Source organism: Puntigrus tetrazona, chromosome 15, assembly GCF_018831695.1.
Source record: "Puntigrus tetrazona isolate hp1 chromosome 15, ASM1883169v1, whole genome shotgun sequence".
NCBI lineage: Eukaryota > Metazoa > Chordata > Actinopteri > Cypriniformes > Cyprinidae > Puntigrus > Puntigrus tetrazona.
Window position 1 is genome coordinate 6,901,698 of NC_056713.1, and position 26,938 is coordinate 6,928,635.

Genomic DNA, 26,938 nt, shown 5'->3' on the forward strand with positions numbered 1-26,938 from the left:
ATCATGTGGTTCTTCCATTATAATCATGCCTGTGTCATGCATGTCTATAATAGACACTCAGGATAGGAATTATCTGTAAAAGGGCCTCTTTCTTTACCATAACACAAGATGAAGCTCCTTCTCTATATGGAAGAGTTCACTTTACACATTTGATAATTGTATTAAATGTATAGACACGTCTCAAAAGTTGTATAAAAGAGACAGATGAATTATTGGAAGCCTTTCAAAATTGTGGATAAATAAGATTGCTTCAAGCATGTGATGCTCCTTTAAACTCACCTGGGGCAAGTAACAGGTGTGGGCAATATAAAAACCACACCTGAGAGAAGTTGACTTAGTCCTAGTCAGCATTGTGTGTCTGTGTGTCCCACACTAAGCATGGACAACAGAGAGAGGAGAAGAGAACTGTCTGAAGACTTGAGAACCAAAATTGTGGAAAAATATTAACAATCTCCAGAGAGATCTCCATCTCCAGAGATCTAGATTTGCCTTTCTCCACAATGTGCAACATTATCAAGAAGTTCACAGCCCTTCTTTTTATTAGATGAATAACCTTTTTAAGTTTTGTACTCTTGTTTTACATTTCCCATTTTTAAAACCCCCTGAAACCATAACTAAGATTTTCTTGTATAATTTAAGACTTTTTAAGGAAACATCAATTTTAATTGTTTTTAAAATGCAATAGTTTTATCGGTCTGCTTTCATCTCATCACCCAAACAGATCTAGAGCTGATCTTGATGTGCTTGTTTTAGATGTAGATCCAGGTCTGTATGGGATGTTTCTGTGTGTGCACCCGGACCGTGCTCCAGCTGTTATTTGACCACTACTTTAGACAATAAAAAGCATTATATTAGCCACTTATCAGTGTACTCTGATCAGCTGGAAATCATTAAAAAACAAGCCAAGCCAAATCAAAAGAAAAACTAAAATAAAATAGTAAGAATAAAGGAAATTACTAAGACATTTCAGCTAATAATTTATTCATGCCACAGTGCATCATGGATGAATTTTAATTGGTGTCACCCAGAATGCATTGCAACATGTTTTTTGATTATAACCATTTTTTTTATTAGTAGTAGTATATTGTAATTATATAGCATTTATTAATTATTCTACTGTATTTATTTATTCTGCATTTATTAGTCTATCTGTAGTTTTCTTTTTGTTGTTGTTTGTTTTTTTGAACAATATTTATATGGTATTTGCAAATCTTAGTTAATATGCACAAGATTGACTTCTACATTAATTCAAATGTGTAGTTAATGTACATCAGTTACTGTAATAAACACAGTAAAAACAAGCTGTACATACTTTGTGTTAGCTGTAAATGAACTACTGTTAAAACTACATTATTCAACTACACCAGTTAATAATTATGACATTTATTAATGTTCATTAAATTTAAGTTTAAAATGTATTAATACATTACAATACAACTCTAATTTAAATAATATTAGTTTATGTACTGTGAATTAACATGAAATTAATCATTTTATTGTTAGTATTAATTATTGTTTAGTATTAAAAAAATTATGATTTAAAATATATTGTTCAGTTTTAGTTGTGTTAGTTAATGCATTAACTAATGTTAACCAAAGAGAACTTATTGTAAATTGTTGCAAACACTTTTTTATCTCCAACTGCTTTAAAAAATATATATTTTAAATGATCTATAAGCATTTGTGAAATAACTATTTAAAATTATTTTACTATTAGATATATATTTTATGCATATTTCTACTTAATTGAACTGAGCAGTTAAAAGTAAAGATTTCTTACCATATTTTTTACTATGATACACAGAGAATTAGTTATCCTATATATTATATTACACTTGTTATTTGTCACGCCAGCACCACCATCATCAGATGAGCCGGTCACATGGTCAAGATCCAAATCACCCGATTACTTACTATCACCACCTGTAGCCTCTTACCCGCTCCCCTTCATATACACACGCTCACATTCACTTGACTGGCTGATCTCAAGGTTGCATCCTTACCCGTGCTCTGCCTTCCAGTTTGTTATCTGCATATTTAAATACTTGTGTTCACTCGATAATGCACTTTAAATATATATCTTACTATTAGACTCCCTAAAAAAATTACCATTGCAACATCATTACTATTAGACTCACTTATAAAAAAAAATTACCATTGCAACATCATTCAAGCTGTCCAAGATGCTGAGGTATTTAAATCATGCAACAAAGTTTGAGGTAAATGATCATATTAAATAAAACACTGAATTTTCATTTTGAAATGACACACTTCCTGCTTCCAGTTGCCGCTTTAACTTTGACTCCTAATAGTCACATCTATGTGATTGGCATCATGCAGCAAACAAACCCATATTGTTTTAGAAAAATCTGATGTATTTAAATGTTATTAGACACTTCCTGTTTCTCATTTTTCACGATAATTTCATTGCACCACCACGGGCAAACCCTTTGCAATTTAGCATCCCCATTGTCTTGAGAGCAAGTTCACAGAGTTTGGTGTCAAATTTCAAGTTTGCATGCGTTTTTTTAACCCTGAATGGCAGACTTCCTGTTTGGTGTTCATCCCCTGAGCCACGCCCGGGTCCCAACCTCGGGGACCACAGATTTCAATGTTTGTGTCCAATTTTAAGGCCCCCAACAGCCCCAAAAGTCTTACAAGAAAAACAGTGTACTGATGCTGTGGTGGATAAGTCTCAAATCTCAAAACGTAGGATGGGCTATTTCTTGGAAGATGATATACCCATGTGTTGGGTTGGAGGCTACAGATTACTGATGATGATTATTACATGGTCTGTCAGATTGTTTTTTCCTTCTTGTTACCATGCCCAGGTTGTAAAATTGGCTCATGAGCATGTATGTTCTTGTCATCTTGCTCCTGTCTGCTGAGAGGTTTGTGTGTTTTGTAGCTCTATGTAGCTTCACTCTTCCATTTATCACCCTCTGTTCTTTTATAACTTAAATATCTACATACTAATTATACTATCTATCAAACTAATCTAACAAATTCGACTGTTTTTTGTTTGCTTGCTTTTAGTCTAAAATTGCAGTGCATTAGCTGATCAGCTTATTACTTTCGTTCCCACCCGTGTTTACGTGCCTATTATTGTTTTCTTTTCCACTCCACTTTTTCTCCCTTGCGCTCATTCGCTCCATTTTTACAAGAGTGGTAAGTAAATCTTCCATCATTCAGAGTGAGTAAATGGCTTCTCCTTGCACTGTCACTTGCACCACTTGCCACATGTATAGTTTATCTTTCTGTCAGCGATCAGGGATTCACATGTAATAAATGCAGGGAAATAGCTAGGCTGACAATATAAAATGTAAAGTGGCTGTGTGAATGTCCAATGTAAAGTGACTAGTGCAATTTTGTCCAATGTAATTGTCCAATTGTAAGTGGGTATCTGGGGAAGTGGGGTAAACATGGGAATCCCGGTGATTAGGTACTGGGTGTTCTCTGGTTCAGACTCCGAATGGCCTGCGGGAAGGAGCTCCTCCTCATTCTCTCTGTGTTTGCCTTCATGGAACGAAAGCACTTTCCTGAACGCAGCAGAGAAAAGAGTCCATTGTTGGGATGGCTGAGGTCTTCCACGATCTTCCTGGCCCTGGTACAGCACCGCTTGTTGTAGATGTGCTGCAGCACAGGGAGCTCAGTGCGGATGATGCGCTCAGCTGACCGCACCACCCTCTGAATCAATCAATCAATCAATCATTTTTATTTATATAGCGCTTTTAACAACACAGGTTGCATCAAAGCACTGTACAGTATAATGACAGGGATGTATAATGACAGGGATGTATAATGACGAGAGTGACCAATTTCTTATTAAATGCAGAGACGGTCTCTCTAGTCAATTCAACGATAGTCACTAGAAGTTAAGTGTCCCCAACCAAGCAAGCCAGAGGCGACAGCGGCAAGGAAACAAAACCCGATGCATACAGAATGGAGAAAAAAAAACCTTGGGAGAAACCAGACTCAGTTGGGGTCAGTTCTCCTCTGACCGGACGCCAAGCACTTAACTTCCAGTTCAATTTTAAACGCAACTGTGTCAGGTAGTGTGTGTGTGTGTGTGTATGCGTGTGTGCATCAGGATCTGGTGATTGGTCCTAGGTGTTCTGGTCTCTGATGAACATAATCTCTGTGTGCTGATGCACCATCTAGTCTGGATACAAACTGTGAAAGCAGATTGAGAAAGAGACAGGACTAATATTAGCGTAGATGCCATTCTTTTTACGATGTCACAAGTACATCGTATTGTAGGAGTAGTGTTCCCGGTTCCATCAAATCTAAGTAATGCAGCCTAAAAATCCTTTAACGGATTTGAATAATAAAAGTGTGTTGGTGTGTTATGTGTAGGCTAAGTAAAAATGTGTCTTTAATCTAGATTTAAACTGGCAGAGTGTGTCTGCTTCCCGAACAGAGTTAGGGAGATTGTTCCAGAGTTTAGGTGCTAAATAGGAAAAGGATCTGCCGCCCGCAGTTGATTTTGATATTCTAGGTATTATCAAATGGCCAGAGTTTTGAGAACGCAGCGGACGTGCAGGACTATAATGTGATAAGAGCTCGCTCAAGTATTGAGGAGCTACACCATTCAGGGCTTTATAGGTAATTAATAAGATTTTAAAATCTATCCGATGTTTGATAGGGAGCCAGTGCAGTGTTGACAGAACCGGGCTAATGTGATCATACTTCCTAGTTCTAGTAAGGACTCTGGCTGCTGCGTTTTGGACTAGCTGAAGTTTGTTTATTAAGCGTGCAGAACAACCACCCAATAAAGCATTACAATAATCTAACCTCGAGGTCATAAACGCATGAATTAATATTTCTGCATTAGAGGTTGAAAGCATAGGTCGTAATTTAGATATATTTTTAAGATGGAAAAACACAGTTTTACAGATGCTAGAAACATGACAGGAAAGATTGCTGTCAAACAGCACACCTAGGTTCCTAACTGATGATGAAGAATTAACAGAGCAGCCATCAAGTGTTCTAGATTATTATATGTGGGGTTTTTAGGTCCAATTATTAGCACATCTGTTTTTTCAGAATTTAGCATTAAGAAGTTACTCATCATCCAGCTTTTTATATCGACTATGCATTCTGTTAGATTCTCAATTTGGTGTGTATCAACAGGCTGCGCTGAAATATAGAGCTGAGTATCATCAGCATAGCAGTGAAAGCTAACACCATAACTCCTGATAATATCTCCCAGAGGTAACATGTTGTGACGAGTCGGCTGCCCCTCCTCTTTATTGTCACCATCACCCCGTCCTTTATTCGCCGCCCTTCACCAGGCTCCCGACAGGAGTGGGCGTGTTCGAGAGGAGGGGCGTGGTATTGTTCAGGTCTGGCGGCGTGTGACGAGGCACACCTGAAGTGAGTTAGCCTCGTTTCCGTCGCCGTTAAGTACCGGACGCGCTTCTCCTCGGGAGACCGGTCTCTTCCCCCGTGCATGCACGCTGGTGTCCTCGTGGGTCCAGGAAGGGTGCGCGATGGACCTCACACCGCCGTCCGAGAAGTGCTCATCCCACTCTGCCGCCCGGAGCAACGAAGCGATGGCGATGCCGCGGAAGAAGCCGCCGCCCCTCGCGCCCCGGACCAGAAGAAGGGGAGTGCGTGTGACCGCCAGTCTCCGCCCCTTACCTGGACCCTTCCCCCCTGGAACACGGCCTAAACCTGCACATTTCCCGCAGCACGACGAGGACACCAGATCCCCCTTTTATTTGGACACTTTCCCCCTTGGACACTTTATTTTGTATTTTTATTTTGTTAATAAAAAGCCTCTCCGAGGCCTGACGCCACGCCCACTGTGTCTGTCGTTGGCTCCTCCCGTCACAATGTATAGGTTGAAAAGTAACGGTCCTAACACTGAGCCTTGAGGAACTCCATATTTCACTTTTGAGCGATATGATACCTCCTCATTTTTTGCTACAAACTGATAGCGGTCAGATAGATATGATTTAAACCATGCTAAGGCGCTTCCTCTAATGCCAACATAGTTTTCTAGTCTATCCAAGAGAATGCTGTGATCGATAGTATCGAATGCTGCGCTAAGATCTAATAGCACTAATAACGACATAAAACCACGATCCGATGATAGAAGAAAGTCATTAGTAACTCTAATGAGAGCAGTCTCAGTACTATGGTACAGTCTAAAACCTGATTGGAAATCCTCACAGACACCATTTGTTTCTAAAAAGGAATACAGTTGTGAGGATACTACCTTTTCTAGTATCTTTGACAGAAAAGGAGATTAGAGATTGGTCTGTAATTTACTAAGTCTTTGGGATCAAGATGTGGTTTCTTAATAAGAGGCTTAACTACAGCCAGTTTGAAGGTTTTGGGAACATGTCCTAATGACAATGATGAATTAATAATGTTCAAAATAGGATCTATGACTTCTGGAAGCAAATCTTTTAATAGTTTAGATGGAACAGGGTCTAACATACATGTTGCTGGTTTAGATGATTTAACAAGTTTGTACAAGTCTTCTTCTCCTATAGTAGAGAAAGAGTGTAATTTTTCCTCAGGGATCTAAAGCTCACTATCTGATGTGAAACTGTAGTTGTGGCTGCATAGTTACAATTTTATCTCTGATGGTATCAATCTTAGAAGTAAAGAAATTCATGAACTCATTGCAGCTATACTCTTGGGGAATATTAGCACCTGTTGATGTTTTATTTTATTTTATTTTAGTTACTGTACTGAATAAATACCGGGGGTTGTGTTTGTTTTCTTCTAAAAGGTATGAAAAATAATCAGATCTTGCAATTTTTAATGCTTTTCTGTATGACAGCATAGTCTCCCGCCAGGCAGTACGAAATACTTCTAATTTAGTTTTTCTCCACCTGCGCTCCATTTTCCGGGCTGCTCTCTTTAGGGTGCGTGTGTTTTCATTATACCATGAAGTCAGATTGTTTTCTTTTATCTTTTTAAAGTGCAAAGGAGCAACTGTATCTAAAGTGCTAGAAAAAAGAGAGTGCATAGTTTCTGTTATACCATCAAGTTTTTGTGTCGTATTGGATGAGCTAAGGAATTGAAATAAGTCAGGAAGGTTATTTAGAAAGCTATCTTTTGTGGTGGAAGTGATGGTTCTACCATACTTGTAATAAGGTGCAGAGTTTACAGGTTTAACTATACAGAGTTCACACAAGACTAGATAGTGATTTGAAATGTCATCACTTTGCTGCAGTACATCAACCATTTTAACATCAATTCCATTTGACAGTATTAGATCTAGAGTATGATTTCTACAATGAGTAGGTCCAGAGACGTGTTGTCTAACCCCAACGGAGTTCAAAATGTCTAAGAAAGCTGATCCTAATGAGTCTTTTTCATCATCAACATGGATATTAAAATCGCCAACAATTAAGACTTTATCTGCAGCCAGTACTAACTCAGTTAGAAAATCAGCAAATTCTTTAATGAAATCTGTGCTGTGCCCTGGTGGCCTGTATACAGTAGCCAGTACAAACATAACAGAAGATTTATCACTAGCACATGATTCTGTAGATAATGTTATATGCAGCACCAAAACTTCAAATGAGTTATACTTAAAGCCTGCCCTTTGAGAAGTACTAAGAATATTGTTATAAATTGTAGCAACACCTCCCCCTCTACCTTTTAAACGTGGCTCATTTTTATAGAAATAATTTTGGGGGGTAGATTCATTTAGCGTAATATAATCATCTGGTTTAGCCAGGTTTCTGTCAAACAAAGCAAATCTAGCTTCTGATCTTTGATCAAATCATATACATAAAGGGCTTTTGTGGAAAGTGATCTAATATTTAGCGAGCCAAGTTTTATCGTTTGCTTATTTGAATTATAAGTAGTTTTAATTTGTTGGACATTAATTAAATTATTGCTTTTGATTAGGTTTGGACGTTCTCTGCATATTCTAATTCGGGGAACAGACACAGTCTCTATAGTGTGATATCTAGGTGAAAGAGTCTCTATGTGTTGAGAATTAACTGCCTCCTGTGACGTGAGGCAGCTAGCAGAGCATGTCGGTTTAGCGGTCTGTCTGCTTCCTGACCTGGGCACTAGTTGGTCATGTTGGAGCTATAAGACTATATGCCATATTTCGAGATAGAAGAGCAGCACCACCCCAGGAGGGATGAAGACCATCTCTTTTCAACAGGTCAGGTCTGCCCCAGAAACTCATCCAATTGTCTATAAAGCCTATGTTGTTCTGCGGGCACCACTTAGACATCCAGCCATTGAGACCCAGCAGTCTGCTGTAAATCTCATCACCCCAGTAAGCAGGGAGGGGACCAGAGCATATTACATTGTCCGACATCGTGCTTGAAAATTCACACACCTCTTTAATATTATTTTTAGTGATTTCCGACTGGCGAAGTCGAACATCATTAGCGCCGACGTGAATAACAATCTTACAGAATTTACGTTTAGTATTAGCCAGCACTTTAAATTTGACAAGATCTGGTTTCCAGTAAACATTGGACTATGGTGGCTGGTGTCTCTATTTTCATGTTCCGTACAATAGAATTGTCAATTACTAGGGCACTTTGATCAGGTTTCTCAGTGGGTGCGTCACTGAGTGGGGAGAACCTGTTTGATGTTCTGATCGGAATGGAAGAGCGGTGTTTTGACCTGCGACTAGCCCACCTCACGGTCACCCAATTGCCCTGATGCAGGGGCTCTGAAGCTGGAACCGAACAATGTACATGATTCACTGTACTAGTCGCATCCAAAGAAGTATCTACAGCCCTCGCATTTTTACTGTCCTCAATTAAAGTTTTGATGCGTGTCTCTAATTCTAAAACCTTCTCTGTCAGCCTAGCTATTTCCCTGCATTTATCACATGTGAATCCCTTATCGCTAACAGAGAAGGATAAGCTATACATGTGACAGACGGTGCAAGTGACGATGCAGGGAGAAGCCATTTACTCATCGTAAGGATTCACTTACCACTCTTGTTTTGATGAGCTTGTGAAAATGGAGCGAACAAGCGCAAGGAACAAATGAACAGGAGCGGAAAAAGCCCACAATAGGCGCAAAAACGCCTCTGAAGGGCTCGCCTGTCCTGCATGGTGCTGTTCCCGAACCATGAGGTGATGTTTCCCATCAGGACACTCTCAATGGTGCAGGTGTAAAAGTTCCTGAGCACCTGAGTTGGGAGTCTGAAGTCCCTTAAGCGCCTCAGATGGTATAGACGTTGCCGGGCCTTCTTCACCAGGTTGTTGATGTGACAGGACCAAGACAGGTCCTGCGTGATGTGAACACCCAGGTACCGAAAACTGTCCACTCTCTCCACTGGGGTCCCGTTGATCATGATGGGATGGTAAGAGCACACCTGCTTCGTGCTGAAGTCCACTATTAACTCCTTTGTTTTGCTGACATTCAGGAGCAGATTGTTCTCCTGACACCATCTCTCCAGGTTGTTGATCTCCTGAAGGTAGGCCATCTCATCGTTGTTGAGACTATTTCACTCAAACGGCTCTCAGGAAGGATCAACCCAAGGCGAAATAAAACACAAGACAAGTTTTTGGATTTTTAGCTTGCAAGGATTGCACTGTCGGTTGCAAGCGGGAGAAAAGCAGGTTTCTCTCTTTTGCCTCCCTTTGCCTCCTTTTGCCTCCAGACAGATCCCAGTCCGCCCGAGGCCGGGGGACGGGCAGGCCTTTGCCTCCCTGCCTGCTTTTGCCTCCCTGCCTGCTTTTGCCTCCGAAGCTCAGATCGCAAGTCACTTTATTTATAGAGGAAAGGACAGAGCAAGATAAGTAAAAGCAACAGGCAAAACAAAGACTTCAGACATGTTCGTCACATAAGTTATGACTAGTCACATATCTTTTTGTGCGTCAGAACCTTCATTCCTTCAGATTCCCCTGGCGCCCATACCAGTCTAAGATACTATATAGAGGCCATGTCATGTAATGACCTAGAACAAGACGTGTTATACCAGATGGAAGCTGAAACTGAAGGGTCAAAGTTGCATAATGTCAATACACAACTCTAACAATCGTTGTTGGGGATCAGGCCCACCACGACAGTGTCGCCAGCAAATTTAATGATGGTGGTAGAGTTTGTAGTAGCCACACAGTCATGTGTGTACAGCGAGTACAGCAGGGGGCTCAGAACACAACCCTGAGGGGCTCCAGTGCTGAGAGTGAGGGAGGATGAGTTGTGTTTTACCATCCGTACGGCTTGTGGTCTGTCGGTCAGAAAGTTGGTGATCCAGTGACGCAGGGATGGGCTGAGTCCCAGGACCTCCAACTTCGAGGTGAGTGTGGAGGGATCTATGGTGTTGAACGCTGAACTATAGTCCACGAACAGCATTTTTACATAGTTCCCTTTTCTAAAATCCAGGTGGCTTGTGCTTGTGTGGAGGAGGTGTGTGATGGCATCCTCCGTAGACCGGTTCTGGCGGTAGGCGAATTGTAGTGAGTCGAGTGTGTCCGGTAGCGATGAGGTGATGAAGTCTCTGACGAGTCTCTCGAAGCACTTCATCACTACAGACGTTAGAGCTACAGGGCGGTAATCATTCAGGCAACATGGTTGAGGTTTCTTCGGCACAGGAACAATGATGGACTGTTTGAAACACGAGGGGACTGTAGACTGTTTCAGGGAGAGATTAAATATCTCAGTGAACACCGGTGCTAGCTGGTCAGCACAGGCTCTCAGCACAGGCTCTCAAACCTAATTTTTTTATGTAGGCTTATTTTATTTAACTGCATATGATGTATATGCTACTGTGATCTTAGACTGACATGTTACTCTTTTCATGTATTATTTTCTTTGATAATATTGAGAGTTGTGGATTAGTTGTGTGTTCTTATAGATACTGATGGACGGATTGTATTATTGGACTCTGCAGAAAGAACACAGTCTGTCACAGTTGTAAGTGATTTGTTGTCAGGTACCTTTAGTTGCTTTTAGATTGTTTTTTTTTTCGCCAGATAATTTATACTTGAATATTTCTCCTGTAGGATGAAGATGATGAAGATGCCGATGAAGAGACCACATCTGCTGTGACAGAAGTGGACAATGCTGGTAGATCCACTGAGGTATGATGCATTTTTGCATTAGAGTAACAAACTGTCATTTTCCTTTCACAGTACATACCTAAGGATTTGCCCACAGATGAGGGTCCTTCAACCTCAGCACACAATCTAAGCAGGGTAACTATTTGTGTCCAGGTGTCCATATTTTAATTATATTGTCTGACCAAACAATCTCATTTATTATGAGCAATATATATGTATAAAGCAATATAAAAAAATAGAATTTTACTTTTATTGTTTTTCAGGAAATAAAGAAATAAACTGCCTGGCAGACCAGTGCAAAAAAACGAATAAAAGTAATTTTGACAAATCCTGTCTCTCAAAAGTCCTCCGTCTCTGCTGGCCTGTAAAACCTGTAGGTGTTCCTCTGGGCCATCTTCCTCAATACAAGGAGGGTGGCTCTCTCCTCTTATAGTGGCAATATTGTGAAGCACAACACAAGCCACTATAATGTTGCATGCTCTCTCTGGACTAACCCGGAGCCCACGCAGACACTGAAACCAAGATTTGAGGATCCCTATAGTCATCTCCACCTCGGCCCGTGATCGGCTGTGAGCCAGGTTAAAGCGTGTCTGTGGTCCAGGCTCAGGTTCAGGGTAGGGTGTCATTAAATAGGGCAGACAAGAGTATCCTCTGTCCCCCAGCAAGTAACCATTGTACTGTCCTGTAATGATTGAAGTGTACAACACAAATATAGTAAAAAGGCAAAAAAAAATTGTATAAAGTAAAACATACCCTGCTGAAATGTCTGGCATAATGATGACTCTCGGAAAATTCTGGCATCATGCACAGATCCTGGCCATTTTGCCTCAACATTGGTAATGATTTGGGTTGCCTCACATATTACCTAGTTAGTGGAAAAAGTAATGACTTTAATGATTTTAAGAGGGAAAAAGTTAAGTTGTTACCTGCACATTGATACTATGAACAGATTTCCTATTAACATAGTCTCCCTCATTTATTGATGGAGCTTTAATAGGAAAGTGAGTGCCATCAATGCACCCAATTACATTTGGAAACCCTGAAACAGAACGTTATGGAAGTATGAAGTGTGTTTGCGCATAATGAATACATGTATAAATATAAATAATATGACTGAATATTAAATATGCGTCATAGATTTTACTACAAAGGACAAACCTGCCACTCTGTGGAATCCGTCTTTAATAACAAGCAGAGGTTTATGGCCAGGGAACTGTACAAACGTGGGTAAGAACTGTTTAAGTGCCAGACATACTGTACAAACGGCTCAACACACAGTTGCCTTTCCCACATGCTCTGAATCTCCCACACTGTACAAAAAAATGGCCAGACGCAAAAACCTAAGTGCTATGCACAAAATGTTTTCTGTGCTAAGTGCAGAACTGTGGTTTGTCACATTTGCTATATACGTGTTAAATAAACTACGGAATCTTTTAAAAAACGATAACACTCTTTCAAATATTCATTGGGGTATGCAAACATATCAATACGTCGTCTTATAACCCTCTCCTGATGAAAAAAAACTCATATAATTTGTGCTTCTACGTCCACAGGATCCTCATCAAAAGAGCACGCCATGATCACCAACCGTCTGAAACGAAGTTATCTTCAGCGAGTCAGTTGCTATGGTTACATACATACCCAGAAAGTTACCTCCTGTGGGGCCTCGATGAACAGACACGAACCATAAAAGGGGGAATCGCTCTAGAACCAGGTCGTAAAATCGCTCATCCTCCGCACCCCGGACCATAAAGGCAATCAAGATGGTCAGCCGAGCGATGCAGAGCGCCGCAACGTCTACCAAACATTCTCAAGGGACTGTCGCTGCAGTGAGCTCGGCCAATCCGAGAGTACCCACGTCAAGATTGGGATGATTGAAAACGCAACATCTGGTCGACAGCGCGATAACCCGTTCTGTGCACTGACCTGGGATCAGTTCTACCAAGCCACCAAGTCAAAAGGTGATAAGACTCCCGCGGTGAATCAACGTGGCCAGGACAGCCTCACACTTTCCAACCCCCAAGGGAGGTTTGCTCTGTCCCAACATACATTCCTTAAAAGCGCGCCTTTTTCCTTTTCGCTACAATAAAGGAACTGCCAGGACACACATAAAACCACTAAACGAACAATCTAAATGCCTTCCTTTCAAACGAATAAAGGTTCATCTGTAAATAACTGCTTAATAAATGTTTCGGGATGTATGTAGGAACCGCTATATACTTGTTAAATAATCCTCTAACAGAGAGCGTTCCATAAGCGCTAGATAATGCATGTTTGATATCAAATTGAAGCTTACGATGTTTCCAATATCGTGATGAATGAATATACAGTGTATTCCACTTATAAGCTTTTGATAGGGAACAGAAGTGCAGAATGTCAATTCTAACTGGGATAAAGTATGCACGAAACCGGAGTCGAAAGCAGGCGTGGACACGCCCCTTTGACCTCGGGATTGGACAACTGCCCAGGGCACGGCCCAAAACTTGCACCTCAAAACGCAGGAACAGAGCTCTCTGAGTTGAGTTGAGTTGAGAAGAGTCGGAGTCGAGTCGAGAAGAACTTCTTCGGAACCACAGGGAGTCGCAGGGAATTCGGGTCGCTGCAGGAATCGCCAAGGAAACGGAGAAACTTCAGAACTGGGAGAAGTTAGAAGACTCTGAACAAGAACGACCCGATACCCTCGACTCCGGTCCGCTCCGTCACATCACTCCACGGACACTCACTGCCCTTTCCATAACCAACCCGGTTCATCCAAAGCGAACCACCAAGCTAGAGAGACTTCATTCAAACGGCCCGGGAAAGCCCGACCACGTCATCCCACGGACGAGCCTGCCCAATCAGCAAGCGGGATTTCCCCAGACAAGCCGAGTGGTAAAACTACCTTTTCATCTCTTGACTGAATCGGCGCAGACACATATAAGCAAGCTAAAACCTAACTTTGCTTTGTTGGTGCTCTCAGTGCGATCTCAGAACTAGCTAACAGACTTTGGACAGACAATTATCCATTTCCCTTCCAACCCGTGAATGTGTGTATGAATGCATGTGTGTGTGTGTGTGTTTATGTTTAGTCTTCTCAGTGTAGTCTTGTCAAATAGTAGGTACTGTTTAATAAATTGTGTTTCATTATTACGAATTCTTGTTTGTGTGTTATGTAACTGGAGAGTCAAACTCATGCCCAGATCCGTTGTTACCTGCTCGAGGTAAGCGAAGAATCAATTGATTTATTTTGCTGATCACAGAGTAAATTCATATTGGTAACATACATTTAAATTGCCCTAAAGCGCTGGACGCCGTATTAGGTGATTTAAAGGTGTATTTGAATTACATACTAACGTGAATCTTTAAGATTCAATTCCCCAAACTTGAATTAAGAGCGAATTCAAATGATAATTCACAATTATCATAATCATAATTAAAATTAGGTGTGGAAACCCTACACTCCGTTTTTGGAACCGAAAGTTGAGGTTATCCACGAACTTACCCTTAAATGTACCCAGGTATGTCACATAACCTGCTTTCTGAAATACCCCCCTGCTTAGACCATTTCTGTTTTGGTTATATAGATTTTTTTAATGGACAGTCAAGTCACTCAGAGATTGATTTACTATGGTAAAAATCTCAGCGAAGTTTTGCACAATTCATGTGCATGAATATTACATTTTTGCATTTTTTATATTTTTACTTTACATTTAACATTTTATCTGGCTTTCATAGCATAGTGTTTGTTTGTTTAGAATTTTTTTCATGCTATTTGTCTCATTTTTAATGGGACACTGTAAGTATTTTATTTGATTAATAATACTTCATTATAATTTGTTGAATTAATTGCTTGTAATATTTAGAAACAATTAAGTAAATTGACCAAATTCAGTCCAGAAGATATGTACCTATCATATAACAATGAAAACACAGATTCTAGGAGCACAAAATGCACTTTTAACATATGTTAGATTTGAACACACTCTCCCCCCTTAGACTCTTTCTGTCTGATCTTTTTCCCTCCTCCTAGACATGATTTTCTTTTTATCTCCCCCTAGTGTTCTGTAGTATGTATGATCTATACATCCTTCTACATGTTAGAAGGGTTCAGTCGGTCATTGGTGTGTGCTCTACTCTGAGTCGTGGGTGAATGAGTTTGCTCTACACTTTTGATACTTGACAAGAAGAAGTGTTTTTCTGTGTCCAAAAGTATTCCTTATATGTTCTTAAGTTCCTTTATCTTATATAAGTACATATGTTTTGTCATGGATGCAACATATGTCATCTTTTGTTTCATTGGCTAGAGAGGTAAAACCCCCCTCTGAAAACTAAAAATAAATCATTGTATTCTGGAATAAACTTTGGAGAAAGGAAATATACGCCTCTGTGTGTCTTCTTGCTCCCCGGCCGTTACACCCTATAAGATCGAGAATTCGTCTAGAGGTATTCTACGAGAACAGTGGGACCTTAAACTTTGTTCATTATTTAACAACATACTATTTAAAAAATGTAATTAGTTAACCCTTGAGTGTACTTGTCACGTCTTTGGACTCTTTTGTTGCTGTTCTTGTCTTGTACCATGTGCTCTGTGTGCCCTACCTTCCGTTCCTGTTAATTGTGTCATTGTCTTCAGCTGTTTCTTGTTAATTTAGTCAGTTCCTTTGTGTATTTAAGTCCTGTGTGTTTGTATTCAGTTTGTCCGATCGTTGAGGTTACATACTTGTGGTTTTTCTTCTGTCTGCCTGCATATTATTGTTTTGTCAGTTTGAAGAGGATTAAAACTGTTTAAGTTTATTTACTTAGGTCGAGTGCTCCTTCACACTAAACCACAACGTGACGGTACTATTGTATGAAAGATGGTTTCAAGTGTGCTACAAGTGGTAACTAAATACTCTTTCAAAAACAAAAGTAGTACATTAAAAATGAATTTTAGATCATATTCATGGTGTCTCAAAATAGCACAGTTAAGTACACTTAGATGATCTTACGTTTATCTTAAGAAGTACTAAAGAATCATTTTTAGTATATTAAGTACAAATTATGGAAGTGTGCTTGTTTTTTACCTGGGTAAGAAACGTTTGTTAACTCTTCTCCAGAATTATAATCATTAAACAACAACAAAATTACAGAACAGAAACGCCTTTATAAACTCTCTTTTGTAAACATTCCTGCATGCATTATAAGTATAATCTTCTTTCATGACATATATCATTCTTTCATGACGGCTCAAGACCTCGTGCAGCTTCACCCAGCATGACCAATCGGCCGCAAACCACAGACACAGACAATTTTATCCATTCCCAACATAAATGCATTCAATAAACACATGAAATTTCACAGCAGCGTGTGACTTCTTCATACATCGTCCCCTGGCATCACCCACCAGTGTTTACAGACTCAAGTGATGATATAATAGGCATCATTACACAGAATGAACAAATAGTAAAGCTACAGTCTGTATATTTTGCCTCTTTGTCACCATCTTTGAAAACCTGACATCGCAGTTCCTGGCAGAATTACATTTCATTCGTGGGTTGTGCTCCGGATGAATCTAATGTTTGGAGGTGAATGTGTAGCTGTCAGTCATCACTCCGGAGTGAATCCTGTACTTAGTAATAACAGATCCTAGCCTACGTCTTGGAATATATGACCCAAATAAGAATGTTCAGCATAGTTCAGCTTTTAGTTTTCAAGTGATCCAGGACAGTTGATCGCTAGGACCAGGACTGGGCACCCCTGATCAGAAATAAGAGTTTTATCTGGAGAAAAGGTCGATTTAAACTGTTTTTCCTGGTTCATGACAGTTAGGGTATGTCTAAAAACTCCAATCTCCAATCTCAATGTCACTGCAGAGGTACTGACTCATGGTTTACATCCAAAGTTGAAGATCCAGAGAAGATCAAATGCCTTGAACAATGTAGGACTGTTCTGGAGTTGAAGGAGATAATGAGATTTTTTAGACATGTTTATGGCCATGCTGTGTTCTCAGCTCTTATTTATCACAATGTTTTTTTCCTTTGTTCTCAGAGATATACTTGTTGTGTTTCCTGGAGTTTTGATGTGTTTTGTCATACCACTTACCTTGTTGTGTAATTTATGACACATCCGTGTATTAAATATTTGATTATATTATAACACTGCCTGTATTAAGAAGAATGACACACTGGTTGTGTTAAAATGTAATAAACACAATATGTTTTAAGAGTGTGCAAGAACTGAGTAGACTATTATTATGCATCTCCATATTTATTAAGTTTTCACAACAAACCATTAAACACATTATTTGAAATGTTAACATTCTCAAATATAGTGAACTATACAGAAGTACTTGGGAGAAATTATTTTTAAATACAATACGTTTTAATTCCACATTTTATTTGTTCAAAGACATTGTCAAACAGTAAACTTTAAAATAGTACATAAAGTAGTAAAATATTAAATAATGTAAAAAATGTGCTTTTGTATTTATTTTTACCAAATAAACAATAAAATAATACTATTGTAAAACAACAGATTTATACCTAAATATATTTTATAAATGTATTTTTTGTGAGCAAACCTGAAGTTTTAACGTTCAGTGTCACACGATCTATCAGGTAAAAAATTATAATATGTTGAATATTATGATAATATTTCTGAAACCTTACTTTTTATTATCACTGAGAAAAACAGTTGTGCTGCTTCATATTTCTGTGGAAATTGATACTTTTTGGATTCTTTTGTTTGTTAATAGGATTCAATATTTATTTGAAATATTACAAATGACCCTTATGATCAAAATAATGCTTCCATGTTTAACAAAAGTATTATTTTCCTCAAAATAATAATAATAAATATATACATTTTAAAAACTTTCTGTACAAAACAGTTTTTTTATTAAATAGAATTTAATATTTTTGTAATCTATTGCTTTACTAAAATATATATATATATATATATATATATAATTTTTATTTTATTTTTATTTCTTGATAAATATTTTTAGAATTTAAAAGACAGCATATACAAAGAGCTAAAGTTTTCTATACAATAAAAATTAAATAAAATGTAAAAATACTTTTCTACATATACATTTACAGCTAACTTTAACTTTACCAGACCTGGTTTTCACAATATAAAAGTTCCTTAATATTTCAGGGTTTTCACTAATCATCATTCCCAAATCATATTTCTTTCTTTTCTTATTTTCTTCTTTTTTTCTCCAACAATGAAAGATAAGCATGCTAACTTTTTGACTCACACGAGGGTTTGAATCTCTAATATTAAGTTCTGATAAATCTACTGACATCAGGTGCTCAATAAAGGTTATTACACAGCATTGAAGATCCTGGTCAGCTCTTCTCAACAGAAATCAGTATCCCGGGATTCTTGTCATTTCTATTTAACCTGAGCATACGTCACATCATTTGATCCAGCACCTGAAAATATACAGATGAGTTCAAAATACACCTTTTTGATTTTTAGTTTGATTTTATTCTTTTATAGATGCAGTTTGTAGAATTGTATTTTAGTTTGACTTACCTTGATCTGTTTTCAGTTTGAGTTTAGAGTAAAAACATTCAGAACTCTCCGCTTTTTATTCTCTAAAAGATGACATCAGTATATTATCAGTGCCTACTCTATGTCCAAAAGTTATATGAAATAGCAATATTTTTATAAAAGCTCTATAGCTAAGATATGTTATTGTTATTCATACTACCATACCTTAATTGTTACTTAAATGGTAGTGATTTTAGCTACTGTTATGATCATAAGAGCATAGTTTTTGTTCACCTTTATTTTCTTTCTTTTTCTTCTGCTTTGTTTTAGATTTCAGTTCAATCTCAGCATATGTGAGTTCAGCAGGTGCACTAACACGGTCTACAATAAGAAAAAAAAACTTGATTTGCTTTGCATATATCACAGTGATAGAAAAAAAAGATGATTTCCATAAAAACTACACTGTTCTTACCATTATTAACAAGAACATCAACAGAGTCATACACATGAGCAGTTCCTGTAAGACATAAATTAAACAAATGAAATGTTTTTATGAATATTTTTGTTCATTAAAATGCCTTCAATCTCAATTTGTAAAGATCTATTGATGGTTAATGGGTGAAGACTGACCAGTCAGCAGTGTCTTGTATCCGGAGTCACTCTGGTTCTGGTCTGATGTTTGATTCACAGTAGAAGGAGATATAACACCTGTTCAAATAAAACTTCTTTATTGGCATCAATGGACCCGGGAATTAATGTCAATGGAAAATATTCAATTAACAAAAAGTTCTTTATAGCAGACACTGCTGTGAGAACCACCTTCTGGATCCTTTATTTTGAAGAATGCAATTGAAAACTGCCTAGAAACCTTCTAAACTCAGTCTAAAAAACATCTTTACCAGGTTTGGGAGACCAGTTAAGAGCAGAAAACCATCTCAACCAGCTGATTAGGAACAGAGTCAGCGTCTGTAAATGTATGATGTAAAATTAAGAAGACCTTTGTTGTTTCTGTAGCACCAGAGCAGAACCAAGAAGACAACGATGAAGACTGCAGTCAGTCCTGCTGTTACTCCAATTATCATGGGTTTGAGATCCTCAGATACTGAGCCTGTAGAAGCAGAGACTTAGTTTAACATTTAGATTAGTGCTGTAAAGTGTCCAGAAATATTTCAATAGTTTATATTTCTTATATCTCACGTCTGACTGAGATCCAGCTCTTGGGTGACTCTCCTCTCTCTGGGTGTTTGCAGGAGTAGAAACCCTCGTGTGACTTTGAGACAGGAGAGATGATCATCTCTGTAGTTTGATTCTGGATGAGTGATCCATCTTTATAGAAATCAGCTCTGAGGTTTGATGGGGTTGTGTATCGATATAAACAGTGTAGAGTCAGACTATCTCCTTCAGTCACAGGATGAACAGGACTCTCCAGAATCACTTCAGCTACAGAAACACAGCAGACATACACTGACTGTATAACTGTTGTTTATTTATTTATTGTTTTGTTTTTGTCCACTGATGATTAATGCACTTGTCTAATCATCCTGCTTCATGCAATAATTGTAAACACACCAGTGAAATGAATAAAACAGAAACACAGACTCACAGTGTACAGTGATATTAACAGGATGATGTTTCTCTCCAGATTCAGACTCACACCAGTACACTCCAGTGAGTGATGTATAGACGTAACTGATTGTACATGTAGATCCTGTGTGTGATCCTCGAGGTATTGATGAACAATCTTTCAGTCCCCAGAGGTCTGTGTATGTTCTCACTCTCCATACAGTAGAGTTACTCTGGTCTTCACAGCTCAGAGAGAGAGTCAGATGTGAAGTGTTGAGTTCTGCTGGGACTGACCCTCAGAGAGACTGGAGCAGAAACACCTGAGAACACAGTTACAGCTTTATACAAACTCTCTTTATTCAGTATGAAGCAGTAGTTTAAGTTGTGTTTGACCTCACCGGTGACCCACAGCAGCTGTTTGTTGCTGTACTGTGTTTTATAAGATGATTTCTCTCTCTCTGCTCTGCACACATAAACTCCTGTGTGATCTACAGCAGCAGAACTGATCCTGTATCTTCCTCCTGCTCCTCTGCTGCTGTCTGAGAGCAGATGATAACCACCTGTAAAACCAGACAATATATTAAATGATATTCTGGACTGAATCTCTAATTCAGATGTTACCACATGAAGCACATCATAACTTACCTGGTGATTCAGTTAAAGTGAACCAGCTGAACGTCCAGCCTGTAGAGAAGTTGTGAACCTCACAGATCAGAGTCACTGGATCTCCTTCAGTCAACCACTTCTGTGGAGAAACACTTAAAACTGATTTGGGATCTGAAATAGAGAAATCTCTCATTAATAACATGTTAAACATGTGTTTGTGTGTTTATGAAGAGATGAATCTCACCTGATACTTTCAGAGTAACTTTATCACTCGTGTGTGACCGGCGTGATCCTCTGATCTCTGATCCTTCACAGGAGTATTCACCTGAGTCAGACTCAGTAACAAAACTGAATGTGTGTTCCTGTCCATCACTGAAAACTCTTCTTGAATTATCTTTATACCAGATGTATCTCCAGCTAGTGACTCCTTCATCATATATGTCACATCTGAGAGTGACTGTGTCTCCTCTGAACACATGTTGATCAGGTTTAATGTTCACTCTGGGTTTTGGTCTTTCTGTACAATGACAACAAATCACAATGAAAATAATGAATAGTTTTTGTTTTATGAACACAGTTAATTGATTGTTAAATTAATTCATATAATACTGAAATGTTGTTCCCTTTCAGTCGGTCACTCCGAGTCACGTCGGATGACCGACGAATTGGGATCTCGCTTCGAGAGACCAATCTACTTCGAGTGTATCTAAACAAGCCAATTGAAGATTGGCATGCGCTAATCGCATCCAGCTGCCGCTGATCACAGCGCGTGTATAAATAAGCAGCGGGTGCAGCGCATATTCAGCTTTTCGCTTCGGGCGAGCGTGACTGTTCCGCTCAAAGGCGATCTCACGAGTGTTGGAGTACGGCGTTTCAGCGGAGGTCGTTTTCCTGCGTCGAGTGGATTGCCACAATCAGGCTGCACTACCCCCCTGTTTGTGTGCAAAACGGCTATCCCCTGTTGCCGCAGCACTAAAAGAGCATTCGCGGGTGCGTCTTTTTAAAGACGACGTTACGTCTGGCAAACTCGACGCGTCTTGGAAGACAGCGTGGGTCTTGCTTCAGACTACGTACACCCGTGTGTTTCTGGATGCGGTTGTTACCTGGTGTTAGGTGATGGTCACAATCGTTGCCTCGTGTGCCTGGGCTTAGCACGCTGAGGTGGCGGTTGTGGATGAATCATTTCCTCGCGGGAGATGGTCATCTCGGAGTGATGGGCGGGCTCTGTCGCCTTGAAAAAAGGAGGCGGAGCTTGTGTTTGCTCGACTTGGTTCTCATTCTGGCTGCAGACAGGTGGGCTCCATTTCGTTGTGACACAAAGCTTAAACTCTGCAACCAGTGGAGCTGCAAAGGGGCAGTCTGGACCCTCACGTGGGGTATCAGCTGTACCCTCTTGGGCTCCCCCTGATGATCAGAAGTCAATCGCTGCATCGGAAGGTGAGCCAGACATTTCTGGAAGTGAAGATCCGGTTGCTCTCGTCTACCAGGCGTTGAATGTACTGGATACAGATCTAGAAATGGTGGCTATGCTTGCCCAGGCCGCCGAGGTGATCGGGATCAAGTGGAAACCTCCACTGCTTCCCGGGCCCTCGAGGCTGGACGATTGGTATTTAAGGGTGGCTTGCGCTGGTTCTCAGGGCCCCACCCTGGTACCTTTCTTCCGGAAGTGCATGAGGAGCTTACTGGGATGTGGAAAGCACCTTTCACTGCCAGAAACTGCCCCAGTGGCTCCTCCTCCTTCACCACCCTTGACAGTAGCACAGCCAGGGAGTTACGGTGATCGCCCCCCCAGTGGAGCGGTCAGTTGGGATGCAGCTGTGTCCCAATGCCGTTTCCGCTTAGTGCGGTGATCCTGTGCTCCCCTCCCGGGCCTGCAGGTACTCGTCGGCTCTGAGCGGCAGTGCCTTGTGCGGCCTGTGGACAAGCTGCGTCTGCAGTACACGCTTTGGCGTTGTTGCAGGTTCATCAGGCCAAGGCACTGAAGGATCTGCACAGGGGTGGTCATGACCTGGAAGTTCTGAAAGCACTCTGTATCGTGATGGACCTGTATCGTGAAGGTCACAACGCGGTCTCTGGGTTGTGCGATGGCCACTCACGGTGGTCAGAAAGCGCCATCTGTGGCTGTGTCTGGTCGGCATGCGCGAGGTAGACAAGACCGCGTTCCTTGAATGCCCCCATGTCCCAGACCGGCCACCCGGCGACGCGGTGGAGAACTTTGCCCAGCAGTTCTCCGCTGCCCAGAAGCAGACTGAGGTAAGAAACATCCTGCCTCGGCGTGCAGCTGCTGCCTTCACCCAGCCGCCCGACGGCCCACCTCAGCCAGCGCTCGCCGAGGGTGCCCCCTGCTGCCGCCACCGCTCCGTGCAGTCAACGCAGCAGCCCCATCTAGGCAGCACCGTGGAGCTGGCAGCAGGGCAGCCACCCAGCCTGTCAGGCTCCTGCCAAACCTGGAGGAAAGCGCAGGTGCAAGAGGCCCTCAGATCCGGGGATGGAGGGAGCTGCTCTGCCGGGCAGAGAATGTTGCCGCTACCTAAAACCTCGACAAGGGCGGTTTCCTCTGTCTCTGGGTCCCCAGGGAGGCGAGGAGTTGAGCGGGCCAGTTCGCGCCACTCACGCTCTCCTTGGGCTAATATGCAGCAGTGGGAAGACTGGGAGGACAGACCAACAGCCTACCCGCCTCACTTCTGCGGGGATGCAGGTAAGAGTTGCACACACTCAGACCCCGCCGGACCCGGCCACGAGGCGCCCGAGGCGGGTCCCTGCACTCCCCCTCGCTGCCCCCCATCGCCTGCGTCGGTGGTTCCGCTCGAGCCGCTAGTTCGGTCTCTGGATGCCTGGTTGAATCTTCCCAGGCTATCCCGGTGGCTCCTGCGAACCCTTCGACTTCGGCTATATGATTCAGTTCATCCGGCGTCCCCCAAGTTCAGTGGGATCCGCTATATGTCAGTGAACAATGCGTGTGCCCCTGTCTTGTGGGCGGAGATTGCTGTCCTTCTAGTGAAGGCACGATAAAGCCGCTTCCTCCAGCCGATATGAGGTCGGGGCTTACAGCCCATACTTCATAGTGCCCAAGAAAGGCGGTGGGTTATGACCAATCTTGGATCTGTGAGTCCTGAATCGAGCACTCCCGTTCAGGATGTTGACACAGAAAGCGCCTATTCAGTGCGTCCGTCCCCAGGATTGGTTGCAGCGATCGACCTGAAGGACACATACTTTTCGTGTGTCGATTCTTCCATGCCACAGGCCATTCCTGAGGTTGGCGTTGAAGGTCGAGCATATCAGTACAAGTCCTACCCTTCGGGCTCTCCCTGTCGCCACGCGTCTTCATGCAAGTCGCGGAAGCAGCCCTTGCTCCACTGAGAGAGTAAGGCGTTCGCATTCTCAACCAACTGGATGACTGGCTCAGTCCCGGGCTCAGTTGTGCGAACACAGGGATCTGGTGCTACAGCACCTCAGCCAGTTGGGGTTTCAGGTCAACCAGGAGAAGAGCAAACTCTGCCCAGCGCAGAGGATCTCTTTTCTTGGGATGGAGCTGGATTCGATCGATCAGATGGCACACCTCACAGAGGGCGTGCCAATTCGGTGTTGAACTGCTTCAATATGTTCAAGAGCAGGATGGCGGTCCCACTGAAATATTTTCAGAGGCTCCTGGGGCATATGGCAGCCGCGGCCACAGTGATGCCGCTGGGACTAATCCATATGAGACCGCTTCAACATTGGCTACACGATCGAGTCCCGAGGTGGGCGTGGCAAAGTGGCACTCACGGGTTCAAATAACACCGGCCTGCCGCCAAACCTTCACCCCGTGGTCAGACCTCTCGTTCCTTCGGGCGGAGTGCCTGGAGAAGGTCTCCAGGTATGCTGTGGTTTCACGGATGCCTCCACCACCGGCTGAGGGCCCACGTGCGGGCATGCAGTGTCAGAGGTTTGGGCGGGCCCTCAACTGCAATGGCACATCAACTGCCTAAAGTTGCTGGCAGTACATCTCGCCCTAGGCAGTCTCGAGAACTGCCTTCGAGGCCAGCATGTACTAGTCCGCACAGACAACATACTGACCGTTGCGTACATCAACCAACAAGGTGGTCTACGCTCCCGTCGTATGTCGCAACTAGCCCACCACCTCCTCCTCCTATGGAGTCGGAAGTTCTGAGGTCGCTTCGCCATTCACATTCCAGGAGTGTGCAACCAGGCAGCCGGCGAGCTGTCGCGAGCTGCACTACCGGAGAATGGAGACTCCATCCCCGGGCGGTTCAGCTGATTGGGAGCGTTTCGAGCCACTCAGGTAGACCTGTTTGCCTCTCCAGAGACTTCCCATTGCCCACTGGCACACAGCTGGCTGCGGGGCCTTTGCAAGTATGTATTTCCCCAGTGAGCCTTCTTGCACAGACACTGTGCAAGGTCAGGGAGGACTAGGAGCAGGTCTTGCTAGTAGCACCCTACTGGTGAAGACTTGGTTCCCAGAACTTGTGCTCCTCGCGACAGCCCCTCCTTGGCCGATCCCTCTGAGGAAGGATCTTCTGACTCAGAGATGGGGCACCCTTGGCACCAGCGTCCAGACCTCTGGAAACTCCATGTCTGGTCCTGGATGGGATGCGGAGGCTCTAGGTGACCTACCTCAAGAGGTAGTCGACACCATTTCTTCGGCTAGAGTGCCGTCCACGAGACAGGCCTATGCCTTGAAGTAGAGCCTGTTCGTCGAGTGGTGTTCTTCTCAGGGTGAAGACCCCCGGAATTGCCCTATCAGTCGTGCTTATCTTCTTGCAGCAAGGGTTGGAGGCGAAGGCTGTCTCCCTCCACCCTTAAAGTCTCACGTGGCTGCAATCGCTGCAAATCATGACCCCATAGATGGGAGGTCTGTGTGTAAGCATGGCCGGATTATCAGGTTCCTGAGGGAAGCCAGGAGGTTGAATCCTCCACGGCTCCCAACAGTACCCTCTTGGGACCTGTCTGTAGTGCTGACAGCACTGCAGTAGGCTCCGTTGAACCCTTGCCAGCAGTTGTGCTAAAGTTCTTTTATCTATGAAGACATTGCTCCTGCTCGCATTGGCCTCCATCAAGAGGGTAGGGGACCTGCAGGCTTTTTTGGTCGGCGATTCGTGCCTACAGTTTGGGCTCATGGATTCCCAGGTACCACTGAGGCCACGGCCCGCTACGTGCCCAAGGTTCCCACTACCCCCTTCAGAGACCAGGTGGTGAACCTTCAAGTGCTGCCCCTGGAGGAGGCAGACCCAGCCCTGACGTTGCTTGTCCCGTCCGAGCACTCCGATGCTACGTTGACCGGACACAAAGCTTCAGGACCTCAGTCCAGCTCTCGTTTGTCACAGAGGCCGGCAGAAGGAGTGCCGCCTCCAAGCAGAGGATGGCTCACTGGATAGTGGGCGCCATTACCCTAGCATACCAAGCACAGGGTATGCCTGCCCCCCTTCAGGTTGCGGGCACACTCAGCAAGTGTTGCATCGTCCTGGGCGGTGGCTCGTGGCACCTCGCTGACAGATTGTAGAGCTGCGGGCTGGGCGACCCCCAACACGATTGCTAGATTCTATAGCCTACGTGTGGAACCGGTATCCTCCTGTGTTCTCACCTCAAACTGGTAGAAGCACTGAGAGGCCCGGTTTCGGGTCGGCTTGTTAACCGCTCCAGAGCGTCCATACAGTAGACCCTGTCGAGCTCCTCCATTTCCCTCGGCAGCCAGATGTTGCGGAGCATCCGGCGCCAGGCCCTCTCGATGAATCCGTGAGAACCGGTGAGGGCTGGGAGCCATGTAAAGTACCCCAAGAGGACTTTATGTGTGTATTTCCACGGCATAGCCTTAGAGCCCCGTGTTTCCCCGGCAGACCTTCTGCCCGTCTAAGAGGGTTCAATCACCTCCAATTTTCCATATGCAAACTGAAATACTGTCCATATGCGTATTCGTTCCGAGACCTCCTACGGGAAGGCTGGACTTCCGCTTGACGTCCTGTTCACTAGAACGTGGGGCGTTTCCCAATGTTCCAGTCTTACGAATGGGTAGTGTTACAAAAGTAGCTGGCTTCTTGTGGTTGAGCCCGGCCTACGCCCGATAGACTGAGGGGGCTTGTGGGCTCCACAGGACACTGGAAGAGGCAGCGTCCATGGCGTTTTGTAGGGATCCCAACCCGCCGGTCATCCGGCGTGACTCGGAGTGACCGACTGAAAGGGGAACGTCTCGTTACGTATGTAACCCTCGTTCCCTGAAGAAGGGAACGGAGGCGTCACGCCCGTCGCCACGGTGCTGCACCTCTGCTGAAGGGCGGGTCACTAGCTCGGCTCCTCAGCGAAAACCTGAA

At 42.7% G+C, this 26,938-nt stretch overlaps 1 protein-coding gene and 1 long non-coding RNA gene across 2 annotated transcripts in view; both read right to left on the minus strand.

The window, feature by feature from the left end:
- LOC122358733 (claudin-3-like) overlaps nt 1-26,938 on the minus strand; it is a 224,089-nt gene that overhangs the window by 102,322 nt on the left and 94,829 nt on the right. The gene's annotated exons all lie outside the window — the stretch shown is intronic.
- LOC122358744 lies at nt 18,213-18,563 on the minus strand. Its single transcript, XR_006252639.1, has 2 exons — nt 18,507-18,563; nt 18,213-18,403 (listed from the first exon to the last, which is right to left on the minus strand). It is a non-coding gene; the product is annotated as an uncharacterized LOC122358744 (long non-coding RNA).